The sequence below is a fragment of the Peromyscus californicus genome, unplaced genomic scaffold (genome assembly GCF_007827085.1).
Source record: "Peromyscus californicus insignis strain IS unplaced genomic scaffold, ASM782708v3 Scaffold_18__1_contigs__length_77618521, whole genome shotgun sequence".
NCBI classification, from domain to species: domain Eukaryota; kingdom Metazoa; phylum Chordata; class Mammalia; order Rodentia; family Cricetidae; genus Peromyscus; species Peromyscus californicus.
The window spans coordinates 37,314,069-37,323,405 of NW_026294480.1; the positions used below are offsets into that span (position 1 = coordinate 37,314,069).

Consider the following 9,337-nt stretch of genomic DNA (forward strand, 5'->3'; position numbering starts at 1 on the left):
TATCTGCTCATGTCAAGATGTCTTCTATATTAACAGAAAACAAGCAGCCTCTCGGGTGTTTCTCCACCATGAAATTAACTTTGCATCTTATCCATCAATTGAGTGAATAGTGATAATAGGTCCCTGTTCTTTGCAGAAGCTAAGAGCTAACCTACACCAAAGGAGAGCTCAAACTAAAGAAGTTCACATCACATATTTTCTGAAGTTTGTTTCTTTCTCTGTTTTTTGGTTCGCTGGGTTTTTATTTTTCCCCCCAATTTCCCCAATAGAAATGTTTCTATGACTCCAGGGCCACTTAGACTATAGAATGCACACAGTTTCTAAATTTCAACTTGGTCTATCTAAGTTGCATTTCCTTTGCAAAATATCACGTTTGGCGTTAAGCTCTGCTTCTGAGCACCTCGCGGTGCCAAGTGTGGTACCAGGTGCATGTGCTTGGCACGCCTCACCTCTACTGCCGTCCACAGGCTCCAGCTTGGATTTAAGCAGATCATCACTCACACCCTTGTGGCGGCAGCGTCTTGGGGTGCCACCATTATGACGGCAAGCCGCAGGCAGGAGCACGGGGGGCAGCAGCTGCTTCAGGGAAAGTCAGGTGACTGCACCTGGCTAGTGCCTATCTTTCTGCTCCACCACCTCCCCCGCCCCTTCCCATTTGGAAGACGTTAGTGTTTAATTGTACCAAAAAAAGAATCACTAGCATGGTCAACTCTTGGAGGAAGGAATCTCAAAGAGAATCTAGTCTAACCTACTCATTTGAAAGATTAAAAAAAAATGGAACCCCATGTGAGGCAGAAGGAAGGAGGAGAGCAAGGGTTGAGTCCTTGGCCAACATCGCACAGGAGGTTGCTTGCAGAACAGAGACTGAAATTAAGTATTTGGAGTTGGACGGCAATGCTTTTTTCACTGCACTAGGGGCTTCCCAACGAGCTTCCCAAAAAAAATGCATCTTCCTCGGAAGTGGCTGGCCTTGGTCAGGGCACTCCAGCTTTGGACTCACTTAGCCCAACTAACAACAACAATCAATCAATCAATCATTCAATCAATCATTTGTAACACACTCAAAGTACTTGTGGTAGCTTCATCAAGAAAGGAGAATTAGAAGGTCACTGGATGCCTGGCTTTGCTAACACGGTCCACACTGCAAAGTCCATTTAAGCCATGACCCACACAGGGATACATACATACATGTAACTACCAAGAGTTTCCCAAAGCAACACTTGCCGTTGCTATGTGATGAACTTCACGGTTTTCTATTGCAATACCTTAAGTTTAGATTATTCTTGAGCTTGCCTAATGGCATGTATACTAAATTTGGAATGAAACAGAGAAGATTGGCATGGCATCTATACAAAGACACCACACAAATCTTTTCTATGTTTTTATACATTTACCAAACGGTGTTTTTTGTTGGTTTTTTGTTTTGTTTTGTTTTTGTTGTTTGTTTTTTTGCAGGGGTAATATTTCTAGGTGTTCAGTCATGTGTTTTGCATCACCCATTGGCTATATCTATGGGATGTCTAAGAAGGAGGGAGTTGGATTAGATGTAGCACTGGTCCCTTCCAGCTCTGATACTTCTCATGTATCAGATCAGGAACAATCTTACTGTCCAATCTCTCCTTTGCACTGAATGGCAGGATAATCTGGAAGAGAAAATTGGACATAAAGCCAGGACCTTGGCTTTAGTCCTGGCTGCACTAAAAAGTAAATGTGCAAATTCCAGTAGGTTTCCTCTGGTTTCCTTTCGCTTAACCTGCAAACCACATTGTTGCTAAATGACCGAGTTCTAAGAAATAAATGAGATAATGCAAATTAAAGAAACTAAAAGCTCTATATACAAGACCTGTCCTGGAACAGCAATGATGTTCAATTCTCACATTTCAAAGAAGTACAGTGTCTCAAGGTGTTTCTGGGTTCTCATCAAAACACCTGCATAACACATTCTGAATGCATTTGCTCAAGTAAAGAAAACCCATACCCTGAAACTGGCTCATTTTAAAAGGCGTTTTGCAGGTGTTTGGAGAAGAAGGATGACCCTAAATTTTGAAGATGTTCAGCACACCCTTAGAAAAAGGTCCTTATAGCTAGAGATGGTGCTAGCCTTGAAAGAGAATGATAATGAATCTTCACTTGAAAAACATTCACACAAAGCTGTCAGTGGTGAACAGAGAGTGGAAGAACTGATTGTTTGGGGTGGTACAGACATGAAGGAGGAGGCAGGGGGACAAGTGAGGTTGAGTGAATGAAGAGAAGTAGTTTCAGAAGCATGCAGTGTGTGTCCAGCTGCATGTGAAAAAAAAAATGCATCTTCCTCGGAAGTGGCTGGCCTTGGTCAGGGCACTCCAGCTTTGGACTCACTTCGCCCAACTAACAACAACAACAACAATCAATCATTCAATCAATCGTTTGTAACACACTCAAAGTACTTGTGGTAGCTTCATCAAGAAAGGAGAATTAGAAGGTCACTGGATGCCTGGACACACTGCAATGTGAATAAAGTGACATTCTTGAGGCCAGGTGGGAAAGGCACGGGTTCTGCTAAGCCTGGAGGGGTCACGGCCACCATCGCCACCACTGCTGTGATTGACAGAGTACGGATTGTTCTGCAGTTCTGACAGAGAAGGAACCTGGCAGGGGTGGAGTAGGTGGAGGTGGCATGGGAGGTAGCTTGTCCTATTTCCTGAAATAGTATGTTCTCATTATTCATGAGCAGTTACAGGAAACATCAGAGAAATCACTTGGGAAGGGAAACGAAGGAAAAGGTTGTGTGTTTTCCAATGGATAGTCTGTGATGATTTCCCACGGCCATTGTCCGCATCAGCAGATAGCTGATTTTGTGAGCGTTGTTTGTCTGTTGAGACAGGGTTTCTCTGTATAGTTTTGGTGCCTGTCCTGGATCTCGCTCTGTAGGCCCGGCTGGCCTCGAACTCACAGAGATCTGCCTGGCTCTGCCTCCCGAGTGCTGGGATTAAAGGTGTGCGCCACCGCCGGCCCGGCCGATTTTGTGTTTTGGAATGACTCGTTCATGTGTATGAAGCTGCTTAGTTCTCAAAGGCCTCCTAAGTAGAGGATCTGACAGCAGAGCACCCACATGGTGGAAGGGCTCAGGTCTGAGGAGCCCTTGGCTGTTTCCTCCCCTCCCGTAGCCAAGTCTGCCTTCATCTTCTCTGAGGCCCATTCCAAGGAACCCTTACTCCAAAGACTTTCCCAGCTCCTTCATAAACCTCATTAGATGGCAAGCAACCCCCTCTACCTTGGTGGGACAGCAATTCCCTTTCTATCCCTGCTTCCCTGGAGCAGGGTTCGAACCAGGGTACAGCCTGTCCCATCTCCATACTCCACAAAGGGTGTACCTCACCTTCCCATGACCGTCAAAGACATGATCTATATCCTCTTTGTCCTCCAAGAGGCCATTTGTCTTCCACTTGTCTCCTTTTTACTAGTCTTCACGCCCACCAGCACTCCACATCTCTGTCCCTGTGTTAATGGATTAGACTCTCCTGTATCTCAGATCTTACCATCACATCAGAGATTTCAACATCCATGTGGACAGAACACCCAACACATTTGCCCTCCACTTCCTTATTCCTACTCTCCTGACTCCAGGCCAGCCTTGGAAACCACCTGGAATCCTCCCACCTGAGACAATCTCTGGTTTGGTTTTGGTTTTTCCTTTGCTCTCTAACCACAACGGCCTCTCCTGTGAACCTTACTCACTCAGTTCCACCAAACCTCTTTTCAAGGTTCTCCAACCCTTCTCCCCACTTTTTCTACTTCCAGTTTTCCCCATTTTCTCAGCTCCCTTGTGGATTGCTTCCTTCCTCTGTCTACCTAGACTTGAGTACCCAGCACTTTAAGGCTACTTTTCGTGTTACTCCAAGCCAATAGTCTATGGCGCTCTTTCACAATGCTCATGCAGCAGAGAAGCAAGGGAATAGCTGGGCTCATATTCCCATCACTTTACTTATTTTTAGATATTGCTAATAGACTGGCATTTTCTTCATCTCAAATATTATGCCAAAATGGAAATGTATAAGACACAAGACTCTAAAAGACAAAAGCAAGTTTTTCAGTGTTCTCTGCCATTCTCTTTGGATAATTTTATAAAACCCAGGCGGTATAGATATGTGCTCCAAGCCCTGTCTCTCCTTTCTGCCTGTGTCCACAGCTGCATTTCAAAGCCATTCATGGAAACATCTGGGCACAAGTATTCTGTACTCTGCCAAGTGGCTGGAAGATGCCAAAAGGTCAACACTATCTCAGATGACCTCACCACTTACTCTTTTAGCTCAGGAATAGGGAACTGCTGTCCCTCAAAGGGCCACAATCACACCAATCTGCAAGGAAACTTCTTCCGTCTCCACCTGCCGCCAGCACCCAGTACTGTGCCTGACATTTGTCTGTGAATGTGAATGTTCATTGTATTGAACTGTGTTCACTCGTGGTGACTCCATCCCAGTACTGCATGACCACACGAGAAATTCTAATAGGTCAGGAAGTCCTTGCTGGATGCTGAAGACGTTCTGAAGTTGTGGAGGGGAGGGAGGGGGCTACTTACCCTCTGAATCCCTTGGTCTTCTCATGTTACTTAAACAGTAAACCTGACTAAACCTGACTGTTGGGGAGCAGGGGCAGATGCATCATGATGGACTCAACTCAGATTATGTCAGGGGTGTTTCTGCTAATTTAATTAAGGCAATTTTCATACCTTGGTTATTCTAGGGAGTTGCTTTGGAGGTGGGAAATAGGACCCCTGTAGATAATCTTTTTACTCAAATGCTTACAGCAGCCCTGGCTTCAGGACACAACTGCACCCCCATCTCCTTCAGACTCAGCCTCAATGAAGGATTTTTCTATCAGAATGAAGAGATGAATACAAAGAGTCAAATCTTAATGTCACAACCTCAGGTAGATACTGTGTAGGCGAGAATTTAAGTCCACCCTCCAGAGAAAGTGCTTAGAGGTGTTGATAAGAACCTAGGAGATGTTCATGTGACCAAACTTTTCTCTGTAGCTGTAGGGGGCACCTACACACACACACACACACACACACACACACACACACACACACACACACACACACCTGAAGATGCAGCCCTAGGTAAGCAGGGTCTACACTAGATCTCAGGACTGTCCTGGAGGGTAAAGATGATTCAAACAAAACTCCCTCACTCTCTATCAGTCCTTCCATGTTCTCTTTCTCCCCTTCTTCATCCAGTACTTTATAACAACTGGTCCATCAACTGTTCCTTTGCATCTGTGTGCCTGGAAGTCTGTTATAAATGCATGCTCTTGAGTCCCATCCCAGAAAGACTGAATCAGCAACTGTGAAAGTGGAGGCAGAGAATCTGCACTTGGACTTGGTTTTGCCATTACTGTTTGAGGGCCACTGAAAAGCAGTGTCGTAGCTGTTCTTCCAACTTTGCATCTTTAATCTATGGTCCCAGTCCATGTGGCCATATTCACTCTACTCTTCAGCCCTGAGGCCAAAATTAAAAAGCCAATGGCTATTCACAAGAAGGATCTAGACAGGAAAAGAAGCATCAGGGATTTCACCTTCCTGGGCTAGCCAAGAGCTCTTCCCTCACTGTACCTTACTTCAATCTGTGAAACCTCACTTGTTCCTCCTAGAGATGCCCTGCTTAAGTGAATTTGGTCTACATACCCAAGAGGAATACCGGGCAAATCTAGGAATGTAACACATAAAATTCAAATAAAGTTGCCTCCAAGAGGCCTAGAGAAACATGTAGCCAACACGTCATCTACTATTGATCTCTCTTTGGCCAAAGCCAAAGAGATCTACTAATAGATCTCTACTAAAAGACTTGCAAAAATGGAGGTCTTAATGCTAAACAAGGGAAATAAATAGTAAAGACATTTTTGTCATCTGCTCACTGCCCAGGGATGGGGTGGGAATAGGAGATACTACCATCCAAAGCACTCGAACCTCAGATAAAACTCTCTGAACCATTCTCCCCTCCACAGAATTTCTGCCAAAATAGCCTTTGCCAGTTTGACTAGCTAGGATCAGAACAAAGTAGAGTGCTTGCTCTCTCTGCTCTGAAGCGAGGAAAAAGACGTACGTAAGGAGGAAGAGAAGAGTGAAAGGAAGAAGGGGTGGGGAGAGATGAAGAAGTGCACACAGCAGAGAAGACCACAGACGCAGAAGGGGAAAGTGCCAGGTGCCCATCCCCGGCTTCTCAGCAGCCATGCTAACTAGCCCTCCTTAGGAATTTCGCAGGAGTCTAGCGGGACAGAGACAACACAGTGTATGTACGTCAAAGGGTTTTGTAGATGGCAACATGTTAGCCTTACTTGTTGTGGCCCAAGAGCAAATGCTTCTTTCCAACAGCCCCTCTACCCCAAAATTCAGAACACTAGAACCTTAAAGAAAACATAGTCATGAACTCATTTCCATCAAAGGATACCAAGGGGCTAGGAGAATAAAGGATGGGACCTTCTCCTAGGGCTTAGATAGTGCACCAGGAGCTTGAAAGGGTGCCGTTTCAGCAAGAACCACGGATAGAATATGCCCTTGAACAGTGTGCATACCAGCTTTAAACAGTAGCCCAACCAGTGTCAGCACTCCATACTCCATGTGTGTTCAATTGTTTATGCATATTGACTTTGCGGACCAGCAGGGTCTAGAAGTCACAACTTCCTCCCCCCGTTGTGGTTTGTCAGGGCAGGCACATGGAGCGCTTTCTCTTTCGAATCCGAGACTTGAGTTTTACCTCACCACTGAGAGAAGACATCTCTTCAGTCCCCATTTCTGAGTCATCTTGTTCAGCTGCCCAACTAGTCCATTACCAAGCAAGCCTTGCCAGGATGGGCTTGGCACCGGACCTGGCCACTTGAGGGAGCTGGGGAGAGTGATGAGGGCTGAACATTCAGCCAGGGTGACCAGTTGCCACAGACATCTTCCTACTCCAGCACAGACAGAGCCCAGTCTCTTGAAGGTTTGCCAATCCATAGACAAACCCCTAACCTTCATTGCCCAGTGTCTTGGTAAACTCTTATTTTCTTTATCAAGTTTGGATAGAAAACAAAACAATTAATTTAGAAAGCAGCCCACAAGAATCTAAACATTATTTATGTCTCTAATTATCTCATTCTAGTGGGTATTTTAGTCCCTGTCTGGTCAGGACATTAATTATCTTCATAACTACAGCAAAAGTTAAATAATAAGCACCCACGGCTACAGCACTACTGTAATATGCAAGCTTAAATGAACTTATAAATTTTATTAATGGATGCTTTATACAACTCCATATATTATAAATCAAACAAGAAACCTATTCCTATCTTTTAAGGGTACAGTGAAAAGGCTTTAACATTATTGAGGATAATTTTTATTAAGTTTAAAACTCTCTCTTTTTTTCAGTAATGAGACTGTTATGAGGATAATTTAATCTAGTTTGTCACGAGGCACCCCGGCTTGTTAAATAAGTTAATAAATGACTGCGCATTAATCAAAGTGACAAAGCTATGAAGAGCTGGGGATGGGAGACAATTCTGGTGATAGTATTAATTAGTATTTAATTAGAAACTTAGGTCCCATAAATAAAAAAAAATCATGGTAGAGACATTTATGCAAATTGCTTGGAGGCTGCAGTGGAACTCTCTGCTTTCAAGAAACATGATTTTTTTTTTCAGAACATACTGTACACAGCAGCCCTGTGGCCACATCACGTGGCTTGAATGAGTTCTTCTTTTGTTTCCAATTTGTTCCAATTACAGGCCTGTAAATTCAAATCATTCTTTTGACTGTCCTGATTGAAATGTGGACTTTTGCACAGTTTCTGTTGGGAGTTCTTTCTTTCTTTCTTTTTTCAATCAAAAAGAAGAAGAAATTAAATAAAAAGAGTTTCTGATTCTTCTTTCGCTCTGTTAATTAAGACATGTGCCACCATTTTTCAAAGAACAATTGTGGATTGCATTTTGTGTTGCCACACTGCCTCTGTTTTTAATCCCGGTGAGCTGTATCTGGGGTTTGTTATATGATATTATACTGTGGACCGCACAGACTCGCTTGTCATCATTTTTATGATAATCATAGTACTTCTTACCTTTTCTCTCAATAACACATTTTTTGATAAATGGGCCATTTTTGATGGCCCAAAAGGATAATAACCATTTGGTTCTGAACGTCCCCTGCTCTTCTACGGTACGTTCCCCCCCCCCCCTCCCCTTCAGGTTTTATTATTTGTTGCATTTATTCAAGAAAGGTTATCCACAGTAAAACCGCTTTTTCTATTCAACAGTCTATCTCTGTCACGGTTCATTTATGTGAAAGCATGACAGACTGAAACCCGTATTATCCACAGCTGACAAGTGTCAGGGCGACAGTTCAATCAGCCCTTCCTTGAGATGATGCCCACGGCCCTGTGTTTGAAGTAGGACAATAAAGCAGGCGACACAACCGAGGCCAAACTGATCCAGACCCTGCATGTAAAAGGGATTCTGCCTAATAACACGGTGCGGGGTGTTTTTTTTTTTTTTTTTCTCCTCTCCAAACACATTAGTCCTTAAACAGTAACTTGGCCCTTAAGAAAATCTGTGACTGACATGAAAATGCTAAGTTTTAACGTGGTTGGTTTATCCATAACCTCATGGGGCTGGCTGCTTCTTTGTGCAGACTGGTCTTGTCGAAGTCGGAAAAAATAATGAATTCAGTGTCTGATCATTTTTAGGGAGTTGTTTGAATGGGATTTTAAGTCAGACATCCTGATGTTGACACAGGGATCATTTTCTTGTCCTTTTGTTTTACATTTGTGGAACAGATCATTTGCATCCGCTAATAAAATTAAAGCTCAAAAGAAAAAGAAAAAAAAAAATGCATAGGAAAGCCAGCCCCCTCCCGCAGCAATCCTCTGCCAGCCCGGTAAACAAGGATGCCAGGCCTGTTTTTGTATGTGATGTTTCTCTAGAACACAGAACGTCATGCAAATGGATATGCAAACTCAACACCTCTGTGGCCTCCGTAGCACTTAGACACCGCCATAGATGGAAGCATTTCTGTACAAATCCCGACGACAAACAGCATGACCAAAGTCGATAAATGCTAATAATGCACAGGCTGCTCTTTGCAGGGACCGGGGCAGAGTCACCATTGCTCTCCTGCATCCTCCATGCCACTGTAATGACAACGGACAAGGGAAGGGTGCCCACCTCCTTAGAAGGAGTCAGAACACTGGATGCCTTTAATAGGGAAAGAGCCAAAGACCCTCTTCGAACATCAAAAACTGTTAAAGCCAGAAGGCACCACAGAGAACATTAAATCCAGCTCGTGTCCTTTATGGATGAGGCCCAGGCACATTTTTGTGACTTGGGAGGT

General features: G+C 43.9%; 1 pseudogene; it reads left to right on the top strand.

Annotated features, from left to right (window-relative positions):
- The first annotated feature begins 1,289 nt into the window (after positions 1-1,289).
- Positions 1,290-1,384, top strand: LOC128113883 (uncharacterized; annotated as a pseudogene).
- The last annotated feature ends 7,953 nt before the right edge of the window (positions 1,385-9,337 follow it).